This window comes from Buteo buteo, chromosome 27 (genome assembly GCF_964188355.1).
Source record: "Buteo buteo chromosome 27, bButBut1.hap1.1, whole genome shotgun sequence".
NCBI lineage: Eukaryota > Metazoa > Chordata > Aves > Accipitriformes > Accipitridae > Buteo > Buteo buteo.
The window spans coordinates 3,903,338-3,917,837 of NC_134197.1; the positions used below are offsets into that span (position 1 = coordinate 3,903,338).

Below are 14,500 nucleotides of genomic sequence, written 5' to 3' on the forward strand. Positions count from 1 at the left end.
GACACTGCCGTTAAAGTAGTATTTTTTAATTTGGCTTTCTTGTGGAGCCTGAGGCATCTCAGCTTCAGAATATGGCCCATTTCATTCATTATTACCCAAACGGAACCAAATTCCAAGGGTCTGGGTGCCCTGATGTCTGTAGCAGGGCAAAAGCATAAACACATTGACCTTCAAGAGGACTAACCATTGTTTCCAAAAGTTGTAGGCACAGAGAGCCTACTACCCCTACCCTGTGGAAGCCACCTAAACATCCCTCAGAAAAGACAGATTACCAGCGTTTAGTTCAAGGTGGATAGAAGTGAATGGGATGGGTGATTAATGTCCTAACAGCACCTAGTATTTATTCTATGCAATCTGAGTACTTCCAGTTAAACAAAACCCCGGGTATTACTACAGTCTAAATCCAAGTAGAGAGTTATTCTTATTCTGCAACAACCTACTGTTACTAATCTTGGGCTTTTCTCCATGGCTACCACATCAAAACAGGAGATAAAGATAAAAGATAGAATTTCTGCCAATGAAGTTTAAGTCCGTCTCTCTGAAAAAATAGGATACCAAGAAAACAATACATATGTTCAATGTCCTGCAGATTCTGAAATTTTCATGGAGATTTCTGTGCCACTCTTTCTTGCAGAGTCCCCATCTTTACTCAGTGTAGGGTTTGGTGGTGTTTGTCTTATGCAGAAATAACAATTGTGAGTTTGTAAACACAATTGTTTTCTTTTAAGAAACACCTGCATTTGTTAGTGTTTCCCTCTGAAAGAAATATTTCCTTTGGAAAACCACTAATTTTTCCCTCTGGCCAGTTCAAGAACAATTACAACATTTAACTATTCCTGCTCCCTGAGGTTTCATGGCCCACCACTTGAAGACCTGCTGAGGATGTGAGGATTCTTTGAGACACAACAAACCCACACCTAGGACACCCGTCTTTGACCACACCTGCTATTAATGGGAGCCAAGGCCCATTGTCACCTCCCAAAGGCAGGAATGTAGAAATTTAAAGATCGACTCTTAGGCGACATTTCCAAGGTATGGACGTTACCTTTCGAACTTGAAGTTCCCCCAAGGTTTTGCTGGGACCTTATTCTCCATAAAGAGGAGTCTCTTTAAGCCGGAAACCCAGTCTGAGGTTTTTGTTGTCAGTGAATCATTTTGGAACCAGAGTAAAAATCCACTCTAAAATAGTGTGGAAAAGAATGGCTCTTGAGATTTTTTTAGGCCAGCTCCTGACTTGAGGAGCTTGAGGCAAGCTCTAGAAGAGGGCAATGTCGTTAAACCCTTTGCTTCCTAGCTTGTGAAGACACCAGAATGTTTCCTGTGTAGTGTAAAAACTTCAGACTCCACAAACACTTCTTGATTGTTCCAGCCCACACAGCAAAGGTGACACAGCAGCACAGAGCAGCAGTCAAAACAAAATAGGAGTGGAAAATAGTGACAACATTTTGTCATGTAGTAATTGTCAAATCAGGGCCTGCTTGCTACACACACACACACACACACACACACACACTCGAGAGTTTACAAGTTTGCTGTAGTTTAATTTACTCTTGGGCATAGCTTGGGAATGTTTCTAGAATAAAACCTTTTGGTGCAGCAGATAGCTTGGGAAAGGATTTGCCTCTGGGGGAAGGAAACAGTTTCAATCCCTCCTGTGTCTCTTGGAGGAATTTTTAATTTTAAAGCATTGATGATTATGCTAATTAGTGCTTACCCTCAAATGCCAACGGAATATAAATGTTGATAGTAGCTAAAACATAGTGCAAATGTGCAGCAAACTCTTCCTCCAGAGAGTCATCTACGTTACACAATAGCTCAGCTGGGAAGAAGCAGCATTCTTCACATGGAAAAGCAAAGTAACTGTATCTTCGATCCATGTCATCCCAAGGTGGCACTTCTAGACTCTGCTAGATAGCCATGAATCAATTGTTACTTCATCACTTCGGCATGCTTTTCCACATAATACATGTTAAAATGTCCAATAGAGTTCTCAGGTAAACACGAACCTTTCCCTTTGATCAGATGTATAAGCAACATCAACGATTTAGCTAGGATTCCTCACATAAACTTGGATTACAAGTGAAGCTGTCTTAAGTTTGATCTTAGAAGAGGCTGAAGACCCTGGCTCCAAAAGTGGATTTGAAGGTGGCTATTCAGGAGCCACATGAAGATTCCTCAGTACCTCTCCTGCTTTTCAGGCACCCTAAAAAAGACAAATTCTCCCACAATCTAACAGGAAAGAACTTACAAAACAACTCTGCTTACCAAAACCCACACAGAAAAATTTCTGAAATCCTAAACAGAACACTTTAAAAATTTTAAAATTATTCTATTTTTAAATCTTCAGTGATTTTTATTTCCTAGCGCAAGCCTTTTTTCATCTAAGCATTATGAACCTTCATCCCAGTAGTACTACCATTACTTAATCCAAAGCCTTTAAAGCACATTAGGTTGTATGTCTGACTGCTGGGCTTAAAGCTCTGGAGATATAGGTAGAATCTGTTGCACGATTCTGCCTGAAGCTGATTGCCTTTAGTTCCCAGTAAAGTTCATCTGAAATACTTCAGACACCTCACAGTCTGTAGGGAGAACACTGTGTACCTGCTCATTTATCTTGGGGACAAAGTATTGACCTTGCTACAAAACTGAATTGGTTGTATAATGCCAGCTACACCAGCTTCTCTAAAAGTTTTTGTTTTCAGCCCAATCCATTGGTAAGAGCACCTGATAGGTGCCAGATCAGAGGTTTCCACGTGGCTCAGTCCTAGCATAGGGGACAGAGCAGCTTCTTGAGTCCACAATACTCAATGACAAAGGGTTAGTTCAGCTGCACAGAACCTTCCTGCCAGAAGGATGCTTGTTAGTCCAAGGAGTGCAAAGATAGGTGGATTTCAATGGATCGAGCTGACTTAGAACTTTGTAATCAGCTCCTGAAGTTTTCCCTTGGAATTGTGGACCCCTGTATAGCTCATTTAAATCTACTGACAATAAGCTTCCTTGTCTTTGTGATCTTTTGCAGACTTCTTCAAAGTAGTGCACAGAATTCCAAGGATTCATGTCCCATAGGTTGAAAAGAGTCCTAGAAAAACAGAATGACTGCACTTATTTTTCTGAAGATTATTTATTTGTTAGATTTCCCATCAGCACTGTCATAGGCTGAAATCTTGGCCCCAGCTGAACTCAACAGGAGTTTTGCCACTGATTCAAATGGAGCTAAAATGTCACTCCTGGTATTTGTCAAGTCAATTATATCCAGACAATACTTTAACATCTGGCTTCAACTGAACACACAGAAAAGTTCACTCCCTTAGTCTCTGAAGACAACACAGGGCATTGGCTATCACAATAAAAATGAAAAATTTGTTCTTGGCAAGCTGCTTGTAATGAAGACTGGATCTGTCCAGTGACACCATCGGAACCAAATCCCCATTCTTTAGCATATAGTTATTGGCAATAGCGTCAACAGATTCTCTATCATTTTCTGGGAATAATGTCAAAAGCACCCATCTACTGTTGAAAGTCATTCCATTGTAAAAACTTTGTTTATAACAACAGATCCGTCCTCATCTGTGGTTTCCCACCAACGAGGGGGGTTTTCACCCAATTCATCTTCTGTTTCCCAAGCCACTGGAAGGTCCCTTGTTAGGTTAGGTAGCAGCTGTTCTATGTAAACAGCTCTCTGACTATGGTGATCAAAGGTAAGGCTGAAGGATAGCTGATTATAGAAGGACAACTGACGTGAGCTGGTTTCCCTCTCTAAAACCCAGCTGAGACAAGGCATTATTGTTTTATTGCAAAACATTCAGGCTAGGTCAACCACACCACAAGTGGGGTACATCTTTCCATGGCAGAAGAAAATAAAGCTATAGATTTATTTGATCAGTGATGACTTAATAAATCTATTTGAATGGGAAGAATCATCAGATGACATCTGGAAGAAAAGGGATGTACAAAGAGAGGGGCTTTTATGCTTAAGGTAGACAAGGATCTGCACACGGTTGCTCCCTGCTCCAAGTACTGGTGAGTTACCATACTGCACACCTGTGCAAAACCAGCTTACTCCATTTTGTTCCATCCCCTGGGAAGCAAAACCAAAATCAGTCTCCAGTATCTGATGAGCCTTAATTCCCAGCACTTAAATAATTAGCTTCTCAAATGTACGAAAACAACTCTCATTTTCTGGATTAATGAAGGAAGCTGGGTTCCACTAAGAAAGCTATTATGGAGCTGCTAATGCACGGTTTGATTTCATCGCCTGCCACTAAACACAGAGCAATGTGGACTCCTGGGAGAACAAGAATACAAGGAGAGCAATGCTGGAGGGTTAAAGTGGAAGACAGTGGGGAAAACCCTAGCAATACTTCATGGTTTTATGCAGAGGGAGGCCTGGTTTTATTTGTGTGTCTGCTGAGTTTTATCTGGATTTGTGAAGATGCCGTATAACCCAAAAGAGGGCTAAAGCTGAGGGAGATCATCAGGGATGGATAGTTTGCTTTAATCACAGACCAGGCAAAGGCAGTTTATGAAACAGGGTAACAGAAATGTAACACACACAGAAGGCTAAACCTTAGGTAGCCACGCAGCAGCTTCTGCCCAGGTTCCATACCTAGAGCAGTAGAGAATGGCAAAGAGCTGTAGTGCAATGTCTTTCACAGTTGAAAGGCTACAGTGGTACTGGAGCGTACTTGTCCTCCCTGTTCGTTTGGCTTATGAGTTGATAGGAGACTGCTTGCAAAAAAGTCAGTCTTTTTCCTGCCTCATATTGGCAGGTACAGGTATATAAACTCTTCAAAACAAACTTCTTTCTTTTACATCTAGGCACAGGACTGGGGATTTCAGTTTTCCTAAGTGGATGGAGAAGGGACTGAGAAAATGTCAGAAACAACTGCAAAGGCTGGTTTGCTCTGCCCTGCGAGATTTAAACCTAGGCCATATTACATGAACAACTCAACACTGTTAGGACTGTTCCCTTCTCTTCTCTGCATCACTATTTTGCTGCCTTCCCCTGGACTCAATTTTTTCCACACAGGCAGAAGCAAAAGCCCACACTGAACCTCTCTTTGTGGTACATCGAATGGTGAACAGAAAATAACTAGGAAACCAGGGCTTTTGAGATGTAACTACAGCTATTCAACAAATGCAAAGTCATGCAACTTCTCAGACAAGCTGGAAAGATGGAAATGGAGATGGAAAGGCCTAGAGTGTGGATTTCCTTAGATTCTTCAACCATCAAAAAGCCCTTCAGTATGTGTCATTCTCTCCCACCCATTAGTACATCCAGATTAGTGGATCTGCAGTTCTGGATGTGGATTTGGGTCTAAATAGCTTCTTACACTGAAATTCTTCTAACTGCAGTACTGTCAATATGCCCTCAAGCACGTAACATCTGTCACACCCTGCGAAACAAAACGAAACAAAACAAAACAAAACTTTTGACCTCTGTAAGAAAAGCCAGAAATTGTAATGGAAGCCCTGAGTTAATAAAGAAACCTTGGTGCAGACATGCAGCAGGAGTTGAGAGATTAATGAGGACATCAATGGAACTGTGATGGCTTCTGCAGCAAAGTTTGTGCTTCATAGCCCAATTCTCAGAGATGGGGACCAAGGACACTAGGGACCTGCAGATGGTTAAGAGCCTCAGTACCTTCCCAAATCAGGCGCAGTTTTCTAGAGGTGGCCATTCAAAATTAAGCACCTTTAAAAATGCAGAGATGCTCCTTCTTATGTCAGGGCTTGTTGGACCACTGACTTCAGAGGAGTTACACCCCCTCTAATTTAGCTGAAGCAATCAGGAAATAATTATGTACAGTGGAGAGTTAAAAGACAGTAATTAAACTGTACAAATAAATAACTGAAGTGACTAAAAAAGTCCACTCAAAGCCTACTTTTGGAGCACTATTTAATGTAAATGAATCACTTAGTGGACAATGCAACAATCATCTGTTCAGCTTCTATTCATTATCAAAAACAATACAAAAGGTTGGCAGGGAACAGCCATGTGCCAGAGGGAGCCCTTTAGGAAATACCACAGAATCTGGACTGGCTTTTGTCTGTTCTTCTATTGTGTTCTGACAATGCTTCGCTAATGAATGTCCAACGTCATTTTGGTTGTCCTTTCTTCCCCCCCAAACAAATCAGTAGTAACCTTGGCCTTTCAGAATGAACTGAAATGCTTGTTCATGTTAGGAAGACTTCCACACATTATGTATCAATTTTGCCAAGGTCTAAGAGGCTGCGGATGTGTGGTCTCAGGCACCCTGGGAAATCCCACTGTAGCTGATGAGGCAAAATCCTTTGATTGGGCAAAAATCCATTAAGTTTTAAAGAAATCATCACCTATCTTTGAAATTTCAAATGCTTACTGAATTCAGTACTTCAATAAGTTGTATACTCAGTAAATTCATCTTTTGTTACTCAATTTGAAATCACACTAACCTCATTCTAAGAAATAAGCTACTTGTCAATAGGGAGTATTTGTACTGATCATGCCCAGCATTATCTTGGGAGTTATCCGCAGGAAACTGCAAGCTAAAGGAAATCCCCATTAGGGATCTGAGGAGGTAAACACGCCAGGCAGACACCTATCCTAGAAGAAACAGAGGCTAAGACGACAGTATCAAGAGCAAAAATACTGTCATTATGCTTCAGAACTGACGGTCCACTGGCATTCACATCTCTTAGAGTTACTGGTTCGGAATATCTGAAAGTTCAAACTTGATGGCATAGCAGGGACCTGTGGGGGTACCCTTTTCTTACCTGGTTCCTTGGCTCACTCCTGCGTCGCTGCTGCAACTTACAGCTCCTGCAGTGTTGCTGGTTCAACTCTTTGCAGACCTGCAGTGCAAGCCAAATCACTGAAACAGTCTGAGTTAAAGAAAAAAGGGGGAAAAAAAAAAAAGAGAAAAGAGTGGGGCAGATAGGCAGGCTTTGCTGCTGAGAAAAAGGCATGTGGAATGGCACCCAGATTTGACTTCTCAAGGTTGTCTCTGAGGCCGTGAAGTACAGGGTTTATTTTATTTTGTCTTAAACAAAATCTTAGACTCTGCAGCAAATTTCTGCAGCCAGAGATTATTTTTGTCAAATCCTGTGACGACAGAATATGTGGGTTTCTAGTAAACACTGTCTAAAATTTGAGATATAAAAGCACACTTCATAAAATCTTGCTACTAGCTCAGTCTTCCAAATATAATAGACAGAGATGGCATCAACCCCCCCTAGGGCTTGTGCTTGCAAAATCCCCACCAAGTTAGCTGCATAGTTTGGCTTGCAATTTGGGAGTTTTACTCACAGCATGTATTTGGAATGCCACTGAAGGTGGGACTCGAGGGGAGGGCTGCCAGCCCATAGTGGGACTATTTATGATATTACTATTTCCAGCTTCTTCCTGTCCTTCAGCTGGAGATCATTACTGTTGAAGCAGAGGCTGCAAAATGGGTGGCATATCTTCTCCATGGCCACCACAGTTCAGCGCATGGAGTAGTAATGCAACCTGAAATAGTTGGCAGTTTATATTAATACACTGGGCTGAGAATGGTGACGCACGGTCTGGCCTGCCACCTCGAGTACTGGATAGAGACCTCTGACAGCAGGCTGGGGCAGCGACATCGAAAATCAGTCCGCCTGGAACTGCCAGAGCTCTCTGGGAGACACCATTGGTATCGCAACTACTGTGGTACTTTAGTTCAAGATACACAATTCCTAGTACCTACTAGGCAGAGCTGCTATGTAGAGTCATGAAAATGAGTGGTTATAATACCCTGGAGCAGGAATCCAGAATGTTGCCCTTTGACTAAATATTTTTACCACTGGACAGGGGTTGGGCAGGGAGGGACAACTACTCAGCTTCTGATAAACAATAGTTCATTTCGCAAGACCATTGCCACCATTTGCGCTGACACATTTTTTATAGCAATCTCTGTTAAAAGACAAAAGATCTCAAGTATCCTTCTAAAAAGAAAAAAACCCCTGATTATGTTAACACACATTATATTAAAGGCATCATCCTAATACTGGGATACACTGAGAAGAAACGAGAATAATTAACCCCCTTTGTTTAACAAACTTCCCCCCAAATGTATTCAGTAGAATTCCGTTCCTCCCTGCTCTGGTAAAGAATTTTTTTTTGTTAGTCCCTTGAGTGGTTGCTTAAGTCAGGTCTCACTGTAATTACATACCTCACAGCAGTGCGGGGAGACTTAATTAAGAGAGTCACTGTAGGTGTGTTGTCAGACAGATACAACCTAGTCCTGCTGGAGGGGGCACTAGGATCCAGCTGCAGTGGGCATGTTAAGGAAGACAATTAAAGTTTGCAGAGGGTTTTGGGATCCTCCTGCAAAAAGCGACATGGACACACCCAGCAGCCTTTATTCAAAGCCCCTCAATTCCATCAACAGGGAGTCTGTGGTTTTAAAAATCTCTCTGTACTCACCAGGAGACGCTCTGCCACACCACAAGATTTCATATTCTCCCCCCCTGTTCCCCCCCCCTTTCAAAAAGTGTGACTCACCAGTTTCAAACGGTGACATTTCATTCCCAAACTATTCCGGGAGCAGCTGGCTCCACAACACATGGGGATGTGGGGAAAAGGGAGGAGGGAGGGAAGAGCCAGATTGCAAAGTGAAAACCACTCATTCTCTCCCCCACACAGGTATGTTGCTTTTAAATTTCAGAACCACATAATTTGGGACATGCTGGCAAATTCCATCGGAGGAAAACAATAAAACAAACACATTTCAGGAAAAAAAAAAATCTACACGCACCAGTGATGCAATTCTCTTAGCCAGGAGGGACTGGGAGAGTGGCTTGCTCTCCAGATCTAATAGATGTGAGGAAATGCACTGTCCCCACTTCTCAATCTTCTACGAGTTTGAACCCTGCAGTTCTGGGCTGCTCCTTCAAACAGTTTCTCTGTGATGCAGACCCAGGGTTTAGTCATCAGCAATATCTTACTGATGATGAACAAATATATGTGCAGTGGGAAGATGACAACAGGGGAATGACAAAGAAATCACTGTCAGCTCCCAGTCCCGAGAGGAGTTTTGTGTCACACTGCAGTTTAGCATAGCTCATGTCCCTGCTGTGGGGACATCACTGCCATAAGCGTAACATCCAGCACGTGAGGACAGGGCTGCTGCGGGCACCGGCCTTGCGGGCTTGTCAGCACACACATGAAATTGCTGCCACTGGTGCAGTGCCAGAGGCAGAAGCATAATCTCCCTTGGCCTCAGACTATAAATCTGTGCATGGCTGATTGGTGGCATAGCAGCAATCCAGCCCCATTCATTAACGTTTGTAAAATTCCATGGGGAGGGAGCTGTACGTGATGTAACCTCGCAGCCTCCCCGATGGGAGTGTCCGGATGCACGTTTGCAGCATGCGAGGCAGCCTGGCACGAAGGCACGGGCACAGTGGGCTGCAGGTAGCCCTGCGAGCGCACGAACGTGAACAAACACCATCGCTGCCGACGAGTGCCAGAGGGGCGAGAGCCTCGGGTCAGACTCGGAAGGGGCCCAGCATGGGACGGTTATCGTCTGTGTGTGTGCCAGGTTGGGGTGCTGGGGGCAGGCAGCCCCATTTGCCCTGCACACGCTGTCACGGATGATGACAGCGCACCACCACACACCCTGCTGTGCCTCATACTGTACGAGCTCATAACCCGATCCCCGTGCGTGTTTGCACAGGAAATGTTTGATTACAATTTCATTCATCTCCTCTGCTGCCTTTATAAAAAGGAAGGCTGTTCTTGTGGCTTTTTCTACCCAGCAGCGGCTTGGGACCTTGCATTGGCAGATTCAAGCCTATTCCCGTTCTTTACCTGGGGAAGCCTTACCGAGATCAGTGCTCCTTCAAGGAAGAGGAGGCTGGCTCTCTGCTTGATACTGGCATGCAGCAGCAATGACCTTGGCTAGGTAACCATCTCCTGAATACAAAGACGGATATAAAAGCAGCAATTCCCTTTTTAAAAAAAAAAACACAACCAATCTTCTGCTAAGGTAGGGAAAGGCAGTGGTTTGTTAAATAAATGCATCTGTCAGAGCTGGATTTTTTTTTCCCAGCTTCCCTAAATGCCCTTCACCAGCAGAGAGGGGGAGGGGACCTGCTCTTTGAAGCCTTTTCCTTATGGGAATAGAAAACACGGAAAGAATTCAATTCTCTGCCACAGCCCAGCAGCACTGATACACGCTTCAAAAACCAAAGCCCAGAAGACAAGCTGGCTGGTGGGTGCGGGTGGCTTGGAGTCTGTATTACCACCAGATTAGCCTTGCTCAATATCCAGCATTACTGAGTGTCCCCCGTAGTGTTGAAGCACAGAAAGAAGAGGGGAAGGAATGGAGACTGGGGAAGAAAAATTAGGAAATTCTGTGCAGAAAGCAACTGCCTTTATTCAAATCTTTGATCAAAAGCACCATCTAGTGAAGAAAAGGATCACTGCAGCTGGCATTGCTCTCGGGCAGCTGCATCAACGACAAATGGAATTTGACTTTCACCACAGGTTTGCCTACTAAAAAAACCAAATATCACCATATGCACAGCCCGCGCTGTATCTGAGTGAACAAGAACACGTCCAAAAATTGCCACCCTCTGTGTAAATATTTCTCCAGTGGAAACGTGTTCTCTTCCTCCCATCATCGCCCACCAGAGAATCTCAGCCACCCTGAAACCCGCAGGGAACGAGGCACCACAGGAAGAGAATGATTTCCATGTCATAATCTGGGAGCTAAGGAAAAGAAAAGGTAAGTGACCGGTCCAAGGTCATGCAGGAAGCCAGAGGCAGATCCGGGAATAGAGATCAGCCACCCTGGACCCAGGGATGCCTGAACAATAGCACAGCCTCTCCCTCTGTTGTCATTTAACTCTTTCCTAACCCACCAAAAAGCAGAAGAGGGATAAGCTAGACACTTCTCTGCATTACAGCTCTCGGGGGCCCAGCTCTCAGAACTCACCTGCTTTTACCATTCTAAAACAATGAGGGAAGGCAGCAGGGAAAGACGGGGTTGGATATCCTGAGGTCAGTGAAGCTGCAGGTAGGAGATATTTCTATGCACCCGGCCTGAGCTGTCCACTCAGCAATTAAAGCAATGGAAATGGTACCTCAGCTTTGCCATGTCCCTATTTCTGTGTGTGACAAAACATCACTATCTCCCCTGGAGGCGTTCAACTCAGTTAAAATGGTTGTGGTGTTTGTTTGAGGATCTTTAGCTGCAGGAAGAGAGGATATTGCTCCCTCTTCCCCAGCTTTTGGGTTAGCTGCAAAGATCAGGGATTTGCAGCACGATGATACATCAGAAATGCAGTCTCACCGAGTCTACACTGTTTTCATACTGAGCTTGGAAATGCTGCAGTGCAGGGTCTGGAGAAGACAGTCATTATAAACAACTGGAATGAAACCTCATAGAAACTAACTTAAAAAACCAGACTCAGGTGGTGCAAAAACCTGTGAGTGCAGTGAACTGAACCTAGAGCAAAATTCTCCCAGAGAGAAGAGCTGAGAGAAGTAGTGACCAGGTGTCCAGCAAGAGTTCTCTGGAAGGAGCTTGATGTCCTCGAGTCAGAGCCCAGTTCCAAACCAGAACTATAACTGGTGCAAAAATCAAGACCATCTTCTCGGGTCCACTGCCTGGAAGGGACACAGATGACTGGTCTGCACAGAGCTGCAGGGACAAAGAATGGAAAAGCCCCAAGAAGCCCTTCTTTCTCTGTTTTCCACCATAGGTCTCTGTTTCTTCCTCTAACGCCCTAGTCTGTTTTCAATCGCTCCTATAAACCCAATCTATGCAAGCACTGAGGGGAGGAGGAGAGTCTGCACTCTTGCATCAGAGGCTGAGACAAGAAAATCTTTAATCATGCCACAGCCCTTTGAACATTTAAATTTTCCAGCCAAAGGCACTGTGAAATTGGGAGCTTTCAGTTAAACTAGTTCAAAGATGTTTTCCCTGGGGAAGGTTTTTGTTACCCTGTGGGGATTTCTGCACATATCTTTGCGCGTAGGGTAAGCAACCAAAGCTTTTCTTAAGAGAGAAGCTACATCTTATACTCCTTGAAAAAAGGTGACAAATGAGAGCCTGGAAGAACTAGAGCACAAAATTGTTGCCCTAGAGAATAGGGTTAAAAGGCTGTAGATCTGCATTCAGTGATGCTTGCAGTAAAGCAGATGTCACCCAACACAAGTGCAAATAGTTCCTTGAGTTTGGAGATGTTTTTCTCCCCTCAAAAACGAGCTCTTACACTTCAGGAGGGCAGCGATAGAACAGCAGGATGTTTGTCAAGGAAGTATTAAAATGCTAAAAGGATTCCAGCCCCTTGCAGTTCTGGCCTGACACAGTGAGAAAGAAAAGAGGAGACATTGACTCCTAATAAAAACAACAGGCGTAGTTTTGGAAGACTATATCAACATTTACCAGTTGGGCCTGTATGATCTCCAAAACAAAAGTCCTAGATTCAGGAGAGAATCCCCTCTAATGTTTCTGAGAACAAAGGCATGTCCACCTAAGTCAGTCACCTAACTTCCATCCAACCTGCAATGTGTGAATCAGCAGGTTTAAATCAAAGGGGAATTGGTTGCTAATTTCACTAGGTTAACCTAAGAAATGAGAATCCCAATCAAAGCAACAAAGTCAAGCCTTAGTTCAATGAATTTCCTTCTCTAATTGCAACTCCAGCCTAAGCCTTCACTATATGACTCGCTAGTCATACAGTCACTGCAGGGCACTTGGTTTCAATCAACTTTGCCAGCACGTGCCAGTCTGGTGACAGACTATTCCCTGTTAAAATAAAAAGGCTAGCAGATAGCAGGTAAATGACCACAGGAGCTTGGATGGAGCTCTCAGGCAACTGCTGTTGAAGAAGGAGAATGCATTAGGCTACAGCTCATCCTGCCTCACTTTGGTGGGGAAGATGGTCTGAAAAGGCTTTTTCCAGCTCTGATTTTCAGAAGACTGAACTGACAACGGCTTCCAGTAAGGTTGCCATGCCATAAATTACCTTCTTTGGGTTTTTGTTTTTCAGTATCATTTGTGTAAATAAAATTATCGATTCTTTCCTTTCATTTCGCATTGGTCCCAAAGCCAGAAAAGTGCATTACAATCAGACCTTTTGGAATGTGATTTTTTTAGGAAGATCTTGAATTCTTGTCTCCTTTTTCTTGAAATACCGATCCCTTACTAATGGCAAACTTACTGAAATTAATTCCCAGCTTCAGTGTATTTTCCTTAATAGAAGAGAGGAGCAGAATACTGTTGTCATAAAAACTTATGATAAAACTGTCTTTCAAATAGCTGTCATAAAAAGCTATCCTTTATTTTGCTGCTGTTCACAGGAAAAGACATCTCGGATTAACTGCCTTTGTCTCTGGATAACGCTAAAGTATTTCCAACTGCCTCTATATATGTATCTTCTGCTCACACACACCATAACAAACAGGTGGAAAACCTCCCTGTGCTGGGATGAAGCCGTGCACCCTTTCCTTCCTCAGGGCAAAAAAAGCTCCTTACACCACTGAGTCCATTGGGACTCTGGGCTTTTGGGATCACCTGGGGCCTCCGGTTTCCAAAGGCCTGGTCAGAGTTGTGCTACAGCCCGGTAATGCTCTATTGCCCCTTATCAGTGCCATTACCTCAACTAGGAGATTTAAAGCCCCAGCACCTGTAGCGCATTCAGGCCCCATTTCATCACCGACAAGCTGAAATGCTTCCCTACCACTGCTGCGGTCTGTGAGCATCACTGTACAGAGCTCGTTTAAAAACGGAGAAATCAGATTTCCCCTGATCACGGCTTTGAAAGGGATCTGCAGAAATGCCTCTTTTTCTCCTTCTACAGGAATTCACCCACTGTTCCTCATAGTCACACATTGCAGACAGTCCTGTCACATGCAGTTTGCCCATCTTCAACTTTCACGCGGGGACATCGAAGAAGAGAACAGAACTTAGGTCAGTGTCACCAGCAATGTGCACATAAAATCATGACCACTGCAAATGGGAAGTCTTCCAAGCTCGTCAGAGACCCTGCTTGGGGTTCAAATTGGTAATCACAGAAGGCTCCCCCAAAACAACCCACAGACACAGCCCGCCCAGCTCAGCCGCATAGGAACAGCCAAATTTCCGTGTCTTGAATCTGAGGGTAAAAATTAGCCTCAACTGCAGGTGTCTGGTGAAGCCAAGCTGCACCCCCCTACCCCCTTCTCCCCCCTCTACCCCTTCCCGGCCCTCCCTGCCCCCTTCAGCAAACCCCACCCAGCAGCTCGGCCGGAGGCGACCCTGGAAGGAGACGGGGGATAAGCAATACCCATAACGAAGGGCTGGAGTCCCACGTTCCCGGTGGAAAAGCCTCGGCCTCAGCGCTGCGGGGTGGTGAGGGAGGTGGGGGGGAGAAAGGCAGGACCTCCTGGCACCCGCCATTGGGGATTGGGGGGGACCGGAACCCCGGTCCGGGAGCTCCGCTCTCCGCCCGGGCGGCACCTGCGGACGGACCGGCGAGGGTCAATGGCTTTCCGGCAGCGACTTCC

At 44.5% G+C, this 14,500-nt stretch overlaps 1 long non-coding RNA gene across 2 annotated transcripts; it reads right to left on the reverse strand.

Annotated features, from left to right (window-relative positions):
- Positions 1-1,517: 1,517 nt before the first annotated feature.
- On the reverse strand, positions 1,518-14,472 carry LOC142045370 (uncharacterized). Of its 2 annotated transcripts, XR_012654576.1 has the most exons (4): positions 14,281-14,472; positions 9,830-9,919; positions 6,757-6,834; positions 1,518-3,079 (listed from the first exon to the last, which is right to left on the reverse strand). It is a non-coding gene; the product is annotated as an uncharacterized LOC142045370 (long non-coding RNA). The 2 variants fall into 2 exon arrangements; XR_012654577.1 differs by lacking the exon at positions 9,830-9,919.
- Positions 14,473-14,500: the final 28 nt, after the last annotated feature.